Source organism: Anabrus simplex, chromosome 5 (assembly GCF_040414725.1).
Source record: "Anabrus simplex isolate iqAnaSimp1 chromosome 5, ASM4041472v1, whole genome shotgun sequence".
Taxonomy (NCBI): domain Eukaryota; kingdom Metazoa; phylum Arthropoda; class Insecta; order Orthoptera; family Tettigoniidae; genus Anabrus; species Anabrus simplex.
The window spans coordinates 263,484,137-263,499,859 of record NC_090269.1 but is presented as its reverse complement, the minus strand read 5'-3'; the positions used below and the strand labels follow the sequence as shown (position 1 = coordinate 263,499,859).

Below are 15,723 nucleotides of genomic sequence, written 5' to 3'. Positions count from 1 at the left end.
TGGATGGAAAGTAGCGTTAGAGGAGAATAATATTGATAAAGCCCTGGAATTCCTGCTTCATCCAATAAACGGGATAGCTCAGACGGAAGAAGGTAGAAGGAGAAAAAGAAAGAGGGAGAAGAATGGTTTAATAAAGAGTGTGAAGGAATGCGAAAGAGGGTGTTGGGAAAAAAGGTGGGAGCAAAGAAAGAGGGGTCTTCCGTAAGTTAAGAAAAGATTACAAAAAGAAAATTTGTGAGGTAGAAAAGGCGTGGTTAGAGGAACAAACTGAAGCCATAAATAAGGAATGTAAGTCGAACAACATTGAAAAGGTTTGTAGAAGGATAAACAAAATAATTAAGGGTGGAAGGAGTCTAGAGAAAACGAGTATTGAAGATGTACAGTGGGTGAGCTACTTTAGTGAATTACTCGGACGGAAGGGGGAGGTATGGTTGAGTGAGACGGGGGAAGAAGCAATTTGAGAAGAAACTTCGGGAGTGATAAGAAGAATCAGGGACAAGTCGGCGGGGGGTTGCAATGGTATCAATAATAAGTTTTGGAAATAAATTAGCAAAAATGGGACAATGATAGAGGGCACAGTTAAACTATTCAATAAGATTTTTGATGGGCGGAAGTACCTTAAGGATTGGGAAACAGGAATTGTATGTCCAATATGTAAGGGAAAGGGTAGCAAAACAGTATGAATAAATATAGGGGAATATCTCTGTTAGATTCCTAAGTGAAATTTATACAGGGGTGTTAGCGAACAGGTTAAGTGAATGGGCCGAAAGAAACGAAGTATTGTCAGAGTACCAAGGGGGATTTAGAAAAAAGAAAAGAACAGTAGACAATATAATGATAGTGAAGACGGTTTTGGAGAAGTATATGAGCTTGCCAAGAGGGAAGGTGTATGTAGCGGCAATTGACTTTGTAAAGGCCTTCCATAAGGTGAATAGAGGGGCTCTATTAGAGAAACTGAGTAGATTCGGGGTTTCGGAAAAGATGATACGGGCAGTGGAGGCGATATATAAGATGGTCAGGTGCTGTGTAAAATTGGGTGACGATAGGTTGAGCAGACCCTTAGAGTCCAAGGTGGATTTAAAGCAAGAGTGTAAATTATCGCCAATTTTGTTTATTTTATTTATTAACATATCTTAGATGGACACGGGAGAAACAACTGGGCCGTGCTGGTGATTAATGGGTTGGAGATACCAGGATTGATTTTTGCGGATGATGTGATATTGATGACTCTAACATCAGCTGGGAAGCATAGGAGCTTAAATGCAGTGTCGGATTTCGCAAAGAAATGGGACTTGAAAATTAACCGGAACAAATATAAAGTGCTAGTCATTCAGGTACACAAAGGAAGGGAGGAGGAGGGGAAATGGGTCTTGCAGGGAGAAAGGTTGGAACAAGAAGTAAGTTGGGATATTTAGGAGTCATTTTTAACAGAAAAGGGACTTAGGACGATCAATTTAGAAGAGCGAAAAGCAGGGGAGTGGCCTCCCTAGCCACAGTCGAAAACTAGCTGGCTAAATTTTCGGGTATCAGATATAAAACTTTGAGGTTAGTTTTAAGATCGGTGCTTTTGGTAGGGTAATGTATGGGGCTGAAGTATGGGGTTTGGATGAGAAAAGAGTGGAATTAAGAGAAATCATTAGTAATTTCGGTAAGTCGGTGATCCGGCTCCCGCAGTGCACAGCTAATTCAGGGTTTGAATTAATATGTGGGGAAGATTTGGAATTTGAGTGTGTGAAAAGAATAGTTAAATATTGAAAAGACAAGAGGGCCGGAGGGTGTTACAAGCCGCGTACGAACAACAACTGAAGAGTATGTATAAGGGATACTGGCTAGTAAAAATTAAAGGATACTTGAAGATGGTAGGCTTAGGGTACATGTGGGGGGAGGCGTGGACGAAGACAGAAGGCAGAGGGCTGAAGGTTCTTTCTAGGAGGATTAGAGATATGCATAGGCAGAAATTATTAGAAGAAAGCAGACTAAGAAGATCCCTTAGTGTTTTAATAAAGTAGAGGAAGTAACGTTGATAGATTAAACAGGGGTGGGTTGGTATGGGATGATGGGACTACATAAGAATAGGGGTTGTTTAAAAGGTAGAGATAAGACAGTATGTAAACTATGTGGGGAAGTGAACGAGGATTTTCACTTAATAAGTAATTGTAACGAAACAAGTAAGATAAGAAATAGTTTAATGAGTGAAAATCATCGGAAACTATAAGGAAAAGGGGATGAGCAGATTATTATAAGGTGGATTATAAAGCAATGGGAAGACAGGGGAGAGTTGAACAGGTATCTATGTGCGATAAAAATCCTGTGGGAGAAAGATGAAGGAGGATGAGTCATAGAATGGATATGTGTATGTGTAAAGGATGTAAAGAGAGAGATGTGTATAAGGAGGCGGAGTTGGAGGGTGGAGTTAAAGCCTTGTTGGTAAGAATGAAGGTGGTTTTGAGTTAGTGATGCATTGTGGTTGGTGTTTGTATGATGGACTGATTGGTGTTATGGAGGTATGTGCAGTAAATTCAGAGATGATGAAGTATACCTTAGAGAGGATATGGGGGTATGTGATTGGAATGGTGATGTGTTTTTATGGGAGACTTGTTTAATAGTTTGCTATTCAGTAGATGGAATTTGTATGGTAAATTTAATGGTAAGTGGAGTTCTGGAGATGTGTATATAGTTGAGAAGGTAGAATTTTAGCTTGGTGGTTAAGTGTGGTCAAGTTTTAACGAAGAGTATTGAGTTGGTGAGTTGGTGGAGTATGTGAATTATGTGGTATTTTGCAACTGTAGAGGCCTTATTGATTGTGATATGGCAGAAGAGTATGCAATTGTTGACCATCAGTGTACTAGAATCCACTGAGAGTAGGTCAGTGAGCAAGGAATGCAAAGCAAGTAGCTGAGTAAACAAGGACACATGCAGAGTATGTTGAAACGCGAAGTCGGTGGTTCTTGCAGCAAGGAATGGTAGTATGCAAGGACAGAGAAGAGATAGATTAGTCTTATTTAGTATATCCAATTAGTATATAGATTTTCATTTGATAATTATCATATTATTATTATTATTATTATATTATTCTTATTATTATTGCATTATGAACATGTATTTGGGCTGAACACCTGTTATGTTCAATAAATACTAATACCAATACTAATACTTACCAAGTCAAAAGCTTTCTCTAAATCGATTGCCGTGATGTACAATTTTCCTCTTTTCTTCTTCATGTATTTATCCATTGATGTTTTTTTTTGCTAGCGGCTTTACGTCGCACCGACACAAATAGGTCTTATGTCGACGATGGGATAGGAAAGGCCTAGGAGTTGGAAGGAAGCGGCCGTGGCCTTAATTAAGGTACAGCCCCAGCATTTGCCTGGTGTGAAAATGGGAAACCACGGAAAACCATTTTCAGGGCTGCCGATAGTGGGATTCGAACCTACTATCTCCCGGATGCAAGCTCACAGCCGCGCGCCTCTACGCGCACGGCCAACTCGCCCGGTCATTAATGTTTTAACAACCATTATGTTGTCACTAGTCCTCATACGCTTCCTAAGTCCTGACTGGGGTCCCGACAGGATTGAACACCCCTCTGCCCAATTCATGAGATTTTTGCCAGTATCCCTATATAAATCTTATTTAGAGATTCTAGTAACGTTATCCCCGATAGTTACCAAGATTTGATCTTTCACCCCTTTTCTTATATATAGCGGAAATAACTCCCTCCTGCTCCAGCTTTACCTTTTCGCCCGTTCTCTATTAAATCTTTTACTTCACTAATTGAAATTTCGTGATCTAAGGTAAGCAGAAAGTACTCTAATTCTCTCGAGATCCCAGTCTTTTCTGTGTTGCGTTTCAAATCATCCTCCCCATCTAATAGCCGCTTGAAATGCTTGATCCAATCCCTATTACTTATATTCGCTTGTGTTGTACTTTTTCTATCTCTGCAGAATTGGTTTATTCTATTCTACACTTTCTTACTGTCCTTTCTTTTAGAATCTATATTTATATTTTAGTTAAAGTATAGTGGGAAGGCAGGGATGAAATGGCTTCATAGAGTAGTAAAATTAGCGTGGGGTGTTGGTAAGGTACCTTCAGATTGGACAAAAGCAGTAATTGCACCCATCTATGAGCAAGGGAACAGGAAGGATTGCAATAACTATCGAGGTATCTCATTGATTAGTATACCAGGCAAAGTATTCCCTGGCATCTTGGAAGGGAGGGTGCGATCACTCGTTGAGAGGAAGTTGGATGAAAACCAGTGTGGTTTCAGACCACAGAGAGGCTGTCAGGATCAGATTTTCAGTATGCGCGATTGAAAAATGCTACGAGAGGAATAGGCAGTTGTGTTTATGTTTCGTAGATCTAGAGAAAGCATATGACAGGGTACCGAGGGAAAAGATGTTCGCTATAGTGGGGGACTATGGAATTAAAGGTAGATTATTAAAATCAATCAAAGACATTTATGTTGACAATTGGGCTTCAGTGAGAATTGATGGTAGAATGAGTTCTTGGTTCAGGGTACTTACAGGAGTTAGACAAGGCTGTAATCTTTCACCTTTGCTGTTTGTAGTTTACATGGATCATATGCTGAAAGGTATAAAATGGCAGGGAGGGATTCAGTTAGGTGGAAATGTAGTAAGCAGTTTGGCCTATGCTGACGACTTGGTCTTAATGGCAGACTGTGCCGAAAGCCTGCAGTCTAACATCTTGGATCTTGAAAATAGGTGCAATGAGTATGGTATGAAAATTAGCCTCTCGAAGACTAAATTGATGTCAGTAGGTAAGAAATTCAACAGAATTGAATGTCAGATTGATGATACAAAGCTAGAACAGGTCGATAATTTCAAGTATTTAGGTTGTGTTTTTTCCCAGGGTGGTAATATAGTAAGCGAGATTGAATCAAGGTGTAGTAATGCTAATGCAGTGAGCTCGCAGTTGCGATCAGCAGTATTCTGTAAGAAGGAAGTCAGCTCCCAGACGAAACTATCTTTACATCGGTCTGTTTTCAGACCAACTTTGCTTTACGGGAGCGAAAGCTGGGTGGACTCAGGATATCTTATTCATAAGTTAGAAGTAACAGACATGAAAGTAGCAAGAATGATTGCGGGTACAAACAGGTGGGAACAATGGCAGGAGGGTACTCGGAATGAGGAGATAAAGGCTAATTTAGGAATTAACTCGATGGATGAAGCTGTACGCATAAACCGGCTTCGGTGGTGGGGTCATGTGAGGCGAATGGAGGAGGATAGGTTACCTAGGAGAATAATGGACTCTGTTATGGAGGGTAAGAGAAGTAGAGGGAGACCAAGACGACGATGGTTAGACTCTGTTTCTAACGATTTAAAGATAAGAGGTATAGAACTAAATGAGGCCACAACACTAGTTGCAAATCGAGGATTGTGGCGACGTTTAGTAAATTCTCAGAGGCTTGCAGACTGAACGCTGAAAGGCATAACGGTCTATAATGATAATGAATGAATGAATGAATTTATATTTTAAGTTTATTTCTCCTGCCACGGATACTTCGTGTTTACTAATAGTTCTCTATACTCTTTTCGGTTGCTACATAATGCATTTCTTGTTTCAAAACCTCGTACCTTCCTGTAGGATTTTAATGCTTTCTTTACTTTCGCCCTCTTCTTTTTGCATTCTTCGTTGTACCACCCAGTATTTCTTGGCGGCACTGTTCCCTTCACTCGCATCTTCTGACCTGCTGTCAATATAGGATTTTCTATAAGCTGAATTGATGTATCTAATTGGTTATTTTCGATCTAAGTTCTATACCTATCTTCATAATTTCGAAACTTCTCCCTTTAAAATAATGCTCAAAATCTTTCCTGAGGTCATCCCTCCATCTATATTTTGGCACTAACCTCTTTTCAATATTTCCTTGATAACAAGCCACACTATTCTCTTCCCTACTTATCAATTTGATGATTACTGGTAAGTGGTTGGATTCTGCCCAGTCTTTAACTGTTACCCTTTCGACGAGTGGTAATACATCTTTTCTGTTATATATATCAAGTTACCCACTTCATCTCCTGGCCACCACCCATACAGGATATACAGTTCTTCCGTATCACATAATTCTAGTAATTCATCGCCGTGCCTATTATACCGTTCATCTTGACTTGATCTCTCATTAACTACTTTTCTCTCTACCTTTTACCATACACTGGTTTTCGATCTGCAATCCTCGCGTGGAAGTCCCCTTTAAGTATAATACCTACATCTTCATACATATTCCTTAAACTGTTTATTTCCGTTCCCAACCCAAGGAAAAAGTCTTTGTTTGCAAATGGGGAACCTTCCGAAGGGCTGTAGACAAAACCAAGAAATATGCTTATTCACCCTTCTCATTCGTCTTGATTTTTATCCAAAGAACTTCTTCCATTTCTCTTTTAACAAGCTCAATTTTCTCCTGTATATTATCCATTATTTCACCAGGATACCTGCCCAATCGAACTCTCCTGTCTCTTGCCTTGTTATATATTTTAAAACCGTCCACATGGACTTCGTATCCTGGTTCAATCCAACTCTCAACAAAGGTAATAATGTACATTTCAATAATTAATTGTTTCATCTTTTCATTTTCTATCTTATTCAAAAATCCCCCTATATTCACACATCTTAGTCTCCATTCTAGTTATTTCTTATTTTTACCCTCTGTCAGGTTGGTTGCCTTCTTGTTACTCTCGATTTCTCAACTTCTAAAGTGTTGCCTTCTAATGAAATAGTCATTTCCTTGTCCGTAGTGTCCTCATGTGACTTGCCCTTTTTGGACCATAAGTACTTTCGACTTGAACTTTTACCTTTATCCATTGTTTCTCTCCTCCTGTCTTCTGTCCCTCTGCTGGATCCTGGACCTGACTCTAACCGGTAGTCCTCTAGACCGACGTCCACGGCTTCTGCTGGTACAGCTGTTTGTTCACTTTCTTTCCCCGACCTAGCAGTGCGCTGAGCCTATAGCTCGGATAACACTTCTCCTTCCGCCACAACTGCTGCTTCAGTGTTCTCGTGCGTGCCAGCCGTGACACTGACTTTCCCCATTGCTGACGTCTCTGATCGTTGCACCGTCTCCAGCAATTCCTAGGCAGACCATTTCCTCGACCAAGAATTGCCTACCACCACAAGCCTGTTTCCGGTGATAAATGCTTTTAGACCTGTCTTCCTTGCTTGAAATAAATGGAAGCGTAATAATTTCATATTTTTAATTTTTTCGCATCCAGTTCTTTCCTAATTCAAATTTTTGATCCTTTCAGGCGTTCCGCGTTCTCCAAAATTTTTCTAGCTTTTAGGCTTGACACCATACGTACTTTAATTGGCATTCTTCCCGTATATTTTCCCATTCTGACAGCATTATCAGTGTCACTCACACTACACTCCACTTTGACTTTTTCGCGTATTAAGGCGGTTACTTTGTTCAACATCTCGTTAAAATTTTCCTTCTCCGAATCAGACAGTCCATATATAATTATATTTCTCTTCCTGTCTTCCTTTCTCGCGTTAATTCCTCCGAATCAAGCTTCCTTGTCCTTATATCTAAGACCAGACATGTAATCTTAATTTCCTCCAACTCACAGTTATTTTGTGCCAGACACTCCTTGATCTCACTTAGTTCCGTTTTAAAATCAGTCTTCATGTCTTGCAGCTCCTTGTTCTGGTCCATCAATAGATCTTTCATTACTTTCTTCAGCTTCTCAGTATCCTCCCAAGACAGCCCAGGGCCCGGATTCAGCTCCACACTACTGATCACCATCACAACACATCATGTTAACACAAACTGTGTAAAGTTACAGGGACTGTTGACATTGTGAATGGATATTACTTCCAACCTACAATGCCACCTCCCTATAGCACACCTGTCTTGTTTGGTCGACACTCCCATTCTTCCGCGATCGCACTTTAGTCACACACTCAGCACTACATATCCGTTCAAATTGCTAGTTGGATTACAACTGATGGATGGGAAAAGATCTTAATATGAAGTTGGATTTCAAGAGCAGAAATTGGGGCAAATATTCATTTAAAGGAAGTGGAATTAGAGATTGTAATTATTCACCAAAGGAGATGTTCGATAGATTTTCAAATTCTCTTAAATAATTTAAAACAAGATTTCATAAACAATTGATAGTGAATCTGCCAACTGGACGACCGCCCTAAATGCATATCAGTGGTGATTGAAACGCTCAGCCTTTCGAATCGTTTAGTTGAATTGACTTTGTTGCCTGACGACAGCACAATCAGAATGTCGAAACTGGTAAATAAGCCGCTTCCATGACATTACTTCAGAAGGTCTGCAACACGGTAGCTGAGTACATATTATTATTATTATTATTATTATTATTATTATTATTATTATTATTATTATTATTATTATTGTACCGGGTGGTACACCTCTACGCTGCACGTTTAAATCTTCCGCATTAAAGTACTCCTCTACAGGAGAAACAGTGAACTTAAAACTGGACCTACTCAAACTTTTCCTCTGAAGATGTCACTGTGTGAATTTCGACTTGGTTTTGTTTACTATTTATCAAGAAGTTTGGACATTCTCTCATAGATGTCACTGCCTAAAAACTATGATCATGCACGCTGGTGCGAAGTGAAGGAACTTTCTTGAAGAAATTTTGTATTCATAAGTTTGTTCTTTACTAAATTTTCGTTCATTCAGTGGTGGGTAGGCAATATTTATCCTTCTTTCCACCAGTTTTGAATCTCGCCAATCCAGAATTTCTGTAATTAATTTCTAACCAACCACTGGCTTCTTCTTCATTTTGATGTGTAACTTCAAGACTGACCAATAAAGTAAGAGGGTGTGGCTTGATTATTCATGAAAGGTCTCGAAGTTTCCCCGAGGTTTTATATACTGCTGATTTTCTTGTCTCTTGTCCACTTGACTAACATCTAACCTAGTGTATGGACGTGTAGCAGGAGGCGGGAAGCGCCTCTTTTATCTGGGAGCAGGTCTCCAACAAGGTAATGGCCTTTGAACATCTTTATTTCTTGCTAGCTCAGGAGTTCAACCCGCGGGAAAGGTCCGAAAACTTTACGATGTAACCTAATTTCCTAAATATGTAAATTTCTACCAGCTTATGTAAAAACTTAAGTAAATTTGTAACGGTAATTCGGGGATAGAGAGTGATTTTCCCTCTCGAGCTCCCCTTCATTTTGGTTTGAGGTGACTACGTTTAGGTAACTGAATGTCTTTTCTTCAGTAATGTTCCGATTTCTTTCTTATACGGGTCACCTCCATAGTTTAGGAATAGCCCCTGTTTCATCGGCCTAGTGCATTTTAGGTTTTAAGTTCATGTAGGAGTGCAAATTCACGCCTCCATTCCTTTTGTATGTCGGGCCATTTACTTAACCTGTTCTTTTTCTGCTAAGGCCCAGTAGGTTGGATACAAGATACCCCCGTTTCATTTTGTAAGTTGTGCCTTGAGGGGAATTAATTGTAAAGCCTGGTATGGCCTTTAATAGGCTCGAAAAATTGAGAGCGCGTCAGCTCTTTTATGTATTGTGAACGTGCCTCTGGGAGGCCTGATATTGTAATGAGGAGCAAGGGCTCCGCGTGTTAGGGTATTTCTGCTCTTGAAACAAAATTTGGGTTTTGAGCTACCACTCAAAAATTGTAAAACTAAGGGCTTGTAGCCAAAATGTGTTAAAGATTTAAAATCTTGAAATTTTTTCTTTCTTCTCTTTTCTGAATCTTGTTTTAAATTTGCTATGTAATTGTTATCTTACGAAGCGAGAATTTGTTAACTTGTTGCTGTTCAAAAAATATATAACCTTCCATTTCTGTTTAAATTCTTTCTTGACAGAGTAGTTAGACCCATTCACCCCAGCTCCTTTCACCTCTGCTGATCCACCAAACCACGGTAACAATTATTATTATTATTATTATTATTATTATTATTATTATTATTATTATTATTATTATTATTATTATTATTATTATTATTATTATTATTATTATTATTATTATTATCATCATCATTAATAATAATAATAATAATAATAATAATAATAATAATAATAATAATAATAATAATAATATTAATTTAGGACTCCCTGGTCATTTAAATGAATGATTTACCTAGAAGATCTTCAATGGAGTAGATGACATCTCTCTTGTATCGGCTACGCGGAAACTTTTGAATATTCCAAAGAATATTTAGGTCATCTCTCCGTCTAGGCATCGGGGTTCTTCTGTAAGGAGAGAAAGATAGTACTTGTGTCAAAATATGGAACAATACAATTGTAAAGTAAACTATAACTTTGTAAATAAGACAAGCGAATTCAGTACTAAGTCATTTGTAAATACCACATTTCCTAAGGAAAACCATTAAGGAAAACGGATCAGGAATATTCAACACAATTACTTTAAAGTGACTTGTAAGGGCATTAATCCTTAGAGGCGCAGTATTGTGTACGTGCAAAGTGGAATTTACTTGCTTTCTGTACATTCTCTTAGACAGCTAAGTATTGTTATTTCTGCTTTACAATTTGCAAATGTGCACGTTTACTTGCACCTAAGATGAATTCACCATGCCGCTAGTGTAGACCCTCTTTTGTTTCTAGACTTTACATGCCACTGAGCTGGAGTGACGTGTATACTGTAAACAAATAAGGTACAATCAGCACTCACAACATTAATTAACATGAACATTTTCTAAGACAGAAATGTGAAATTAGCCCCTGTTAATAATAGTTTTGTATAAATGGAAAACATTCTCAACTCATCACTCTTTGACTTAGAATTTACACGCGTTCTTAAAAATATTTTTCTGATGTTTATTTGCTACTTTGTTAATGATAACAAATAATATTTAAAAGACCTGACACATTCATAACCATTATAAACTGCGAAGAAACATTTGAAAGAATGAACTGTGAACAAGCACAAAAATCAGAACCATATTCAAAAATACCGTGTCTCATGGAAATGTAATAAAGCATCAAAGAACTGAAAAATTAATCACCAGAGTTCGATGGAATAGTAGCTGTAATGTTGCAGGTTGGAGGGGATAAGGCAGTGATGAACTTACATCAACTGATCCACGATATATCGGAAACGGAAATAACCACCAGAGACTGGAAATTCGCCGTTATACGTCGACTTCATAAGAAGGGAGGCTGCAACAGCATAAATACCTACAGAGGAAGTTCACTCATACGAGTGTCATAAAAAGTGCTTTCCGAGGCCTTACCAATCGTACTAGAAGAACAGATGGATAATAAATGGGCGAATATCGAAGAGGCTTCCTTCCTAGCGAACTGGCGAGTGGAACAGAGCCTCATGGTTAGTTGGTGGCCTAAGGTAGTATTGTCACGATGTTTTCGAAACAGGGACAACAGAGTTGGATAAAGATTGAATGTGCCAGTGGTCGTAGAGTACAGCACGACAGTGTCTTCGAAGTCCTCAAGAGGCTTGCGGGGAATCTGCATTGCCTTACAGAACAGTGGAACGGTAAAAAAACAACAACAACTCTTCAACGAGGGACGCCAAAGTTTCACACATGCGTCGGCCAGATCGACCTAGCGTCAGTGAAGAAGTGCCGCATTACTCGACACTGGTCAACGCCATACGATTAGTGGGCTGACCCGAGACACCAAATTAGCGCATACGACTGTGCTTCACATTCTGAATAAATGCCTGGGCATGAGAATAATTACACTACGATAGGTTCCACGCCATTTGACAAAAATGCAAAATGGTTATAATTGGACGCTGCCGCTAACCACTTGGAGCTCTATGAACGCGAAGGAGCGGCTTTTTTACGCCATTATCATTGCGCTGGATGACACATGGGCCAAATCGTACGAGCCATATCTGAAACGCCAATCGAACAAGTGTCATCTTTAAGGGTCACAATGAAGATCGAAAGTTCTGCAGAAACCCAGCAATGTGAAAGGTATGGTCATTCTCGTGTACGACTATGGTGGTGTTATCCTAACGCATTACTTTCCTCCACAGCAGACCTCCAGTGCGCAGTGTTACTGTTCATTCATGGAACACAATCTCCGACCAGCTTTTAGAAAGAAGCGGTAACAATTTCTGCAGGACCCACCCATCATTTTGCACGACAACGTTCGGCCGCATACAGCGCAAGCTGTGGCTAAATTTGTTCGGTCGATGGGGCTGATAATTTCTGTACCATTCACTGTACTTCCCGGACTTAAGCCCTCGGAACTTTCACTTGATTCCTAAGATGTAGGAACCACTTCGTGGCATTCGCTTCAGAACTGTTCCAGAGATTCGCCAGGCATTAGACCGCTCCATTCGAACTACCAACACAACAGGCGCTGCTAAACGTTTCGGGTTGTACACAATGCTCGTGACTACTTTTAAGGACAGTAAAACTCGGTAACGTGTATCTCTTTCGTATCAGTTGCAATTAAATAGTTGTCACTATTAAAGTTCCAATCCTCGTGTATTTCGAACTAAAATTAACAAGTGCAATGAATACCAATGAAAACAAAGTCAAAAGGCCAAGATCATCTAGCCGGAGGAAAGGAGGAGGAATCTCAGAAGAAAAATGAAGATACTCTTGGAGGAGAAGGAAAGACTAACTAGCAGACCAGTCGCTGGACCGAACTCGAAAAAATGCTTATCTAAGAGTTAAATACTCTAACACCAAGTGTATTAAATTGGATGAAACGTTTTCCCGTTATGTAAAGTGATCTCCTTTAAGTTTTAATTGTGACACGAAAATTAGCTATTGAACGAAGACGTTTTGATGTGCCCATCAGTGGTCATGCAGCTGTTTTGCAATATTTCCAAAATTTCAAAATGTTGATCAGTGACGATTATGAACCTGATTCCTTTTATAAATTATCTGCACTGGTACATTAAGGAATTCAGTCAACTGAGAGAAAATTGTGTAACATTGATCATGAGTGTCAATGTAGTACTGGTTTGAAAATTGTTACTAATGAGTGTTTGAAGTGGCAACAAATGCAGTTATCAATCAGTAGCGGGAGTTTGAAGTGGGGCACCACAAAAATTTGGGGAGACATCAAAATTAAAAAAAAACACTACAAAATGGCAAGTTCCTTGGTGCTTTCTTAACGAATTTCGATATAAACATAAAATATAAGTCTACCAACTTTAGTGCGGTAATAATAGTACTATACAATAAAACTTTCACCAAAGGAGCAATATTTACGCATGTATTACAATTAAATAGAAGTCCGACATTCTTTTGCAATTAAAATGTCATTTAGTATTTGTCTATACACTAACAATGTAACATACACATTTCCTGATTGAGACCGCCAGACTGATGAACGCGCCCGCTAAGCGGGCGAATCATACTAAATACACAGTGTCGAACCCCCTGCTACCCTTCCTCACAGCAAATGCTACTCGCTGCTGCGCAAGTCTGCACTACTTGCTGTAACGCTGTACGACTCGGTTAGCCGCAACGAATGCGAAATTTTGTGCGAATTTCCGCTTAATAAATAAATAAATTAATGGAAGGAATTCACTGAAAATAGGGATTGTACAAATTGCTTTGTTTATTGTACCAGAGGTACACCTTCCCCGGCTATTTAAATTGCGCGCCTTCTCTACGGCCATCTATACCAACGGACATGGACTTTAAACTCCCCTAAACTTTCTTCTTCCATGGTGAAATGGCTCATGGACTAAAAACAAACACCTTACGAAATTTCATTTTTGTTATTGGAAAAACTTTATCTGAGGATTGTTTTTTTAATATACCGAAGCTGTCAACACTTCGGCTGGTTCCTCCTGTATTGTAATCTACCTATCATATGCTTGTAAATATTATCTCTAGCCAATCAAACCTGGGGGTGTGTTTGGAAATTCAGCCTATCAGCATAGTGTAGCTTAATTTAATCTGGAAATTTCCCTTACGGAACTATATTTACAGGACACTTTAGGGCCTTCTTGTCTGAATTGCTGCAGTGCTTGAGAGTGCGACTTGATGGATGGCTAGGGAGGCAGGGGTGCGGCAGTAGTAGAGCAATACGGGTTCTAAAACAATGGGTGCTACGTCAGCATTTTCCCACGAGGTCATTGACCCGTAGTAGTGTAACTATGCGGGTTGTGAATCGAGGTCATTGACCCCTAGTATAGTAGTTTTGCAATGCCGATTCGCGTATTTTGCATAAGAGAGCAAGCTTAACCTCACAGACGGCATCTTGGAGGGGCCTAACCTCACTTTTACTGTCAGTTTCCCTTACCGACGCGGATTTTGCACAAGAGAGCAAGCTAAACCTTACAGTCTCCATCTTGGACGGGCCTAACCTCACTTTAACGGCTAGGTGCCTTTCCCGACACCATCTGGTGTAGTAGGGCACGGGGATACGCGGATTTTGCCGACGCCATGTTGAGTAGTAGAGCATTGGGGATTCTCATAAGAGAGCTCACGTAACCTCATGGAGGGGCCTAATTACACAGGGCCTAGTTTGACGCTCAAATGCCCATCCCGACGCCATTTTGGAGGGGCCTAACAGAACAGGGCACATTTTTACGGTTTCAGATGACCTCCCCGTCGCCATTTTGATTCTCCCACCAGAGGGAGAAGATATAGTCTAACCTAGTTTTGTGACCAGATGCCTTTGCCGAAGTCATCATGGAGGGGCCTAACTACACAGGGCCCAGTTTTACGGACATATGCCCCTCTCGACGCCTTGTTAGAAGGGCCTAACTACACAGGGCTTAGAGGCTCAGTTTTACGGTTAGATATCCTTCCCGCCCGCCGTTTCGGAGGGCCCAACTACACAATCACTATCTAGGGCCCAGTTTTACGGTCAGATTGCCCGCCCGTTGCTATTTTGGAGGAGTCTAACTAAATAGTCGCTATCTGTGATTTTAAAAGGAGGTGAGCTTAAGGCTTTATGTCTCCATCCGACAGACTACTTAGGGCCGGGTGCATAAAAATCGCTAACTGTAGTTCAGTTTTGGTCGAAGATCGGAAATGAACTTCGTTCTTTTCTCTGTGTGAGTTGTATAACACTAATCTGAGATCACTGAACCAAGTTCAATTTTGATCTAAGGTCGACGAAACAGAGTGGACAACATCACTAAACAAGAGAGATAATTGCGATTGTATCGAATCGAGTTGTATCGAACATGCGATTTAGATAGAAACGATCGACAATTCTGGACGCCATTCGACATTCATTTGTCTGCGATACGTAAACAAAGCCGCGAAATGGAGAAGAAAGATGAGTGTAACAAGAAGACGCGTACTGTAAATTTTAAGAAAGATATGTTAATTGATATTGCGTTAGAACACAAGGACATTATAGAAAATGAAAAGACCGACAGCTCCACTACGAAGTCTAAGGAGGAAGCTTGGAAACGAATACCATTGGAGTTCAATTCCAGGAATGTGGTCCAGCAGGAATGGAAGTCCCTCAAATTATGTTATGAGAACATGAAGAAGAGGGTAAAACAGGCAAATGCCGAAGATAAGGTACAGTTGTACAAAACGGGGGGCGGTCAGTATGTGCCGCCTTCCTTAGACGAAAGTGGGCAAAAACTTTTTGCTGCACTTAAGCCGCAGTTTCATCCCATCGTGTGCGAGTTCGACGACGATGTTGGCTTCCATGCGGAAGTTATCACCGAAGTGAAGGACATGGAAGTCATCACTGTAGATCCCGAATGTCCTTCAAGTTTTTTAGTGATAACGGAAGGTGATGAATTTCAAGTAGATGAGCGAAATGGAGAGGTCGTGTGCAGTTCCAATCCAGGAC

At 40.0% G+C, this 15,723-nt stretch overlaps 1 long non-coding RNA gene across 1 annotated transcript in view; it reads right to left on the bottom strand.

Moving 5' to 3' along the window:
- Positions 1–15,723, bottom strand: part of LOC136874825 (uncharacterized) — a 68,829-nt gene that overhangs the window by 12,109 nt on the left and 40,997 nt on the right. The window contains exon 2 of the long non-coding RNA XR_010860306.2: positions 10,091–10,203. This is a non-coding gene — a long non-coding RNA (uncharacterized lncRNA). The remainder of the gene's footprint in view (positions 1–10,090; positions 10,204–15,723) is intronic.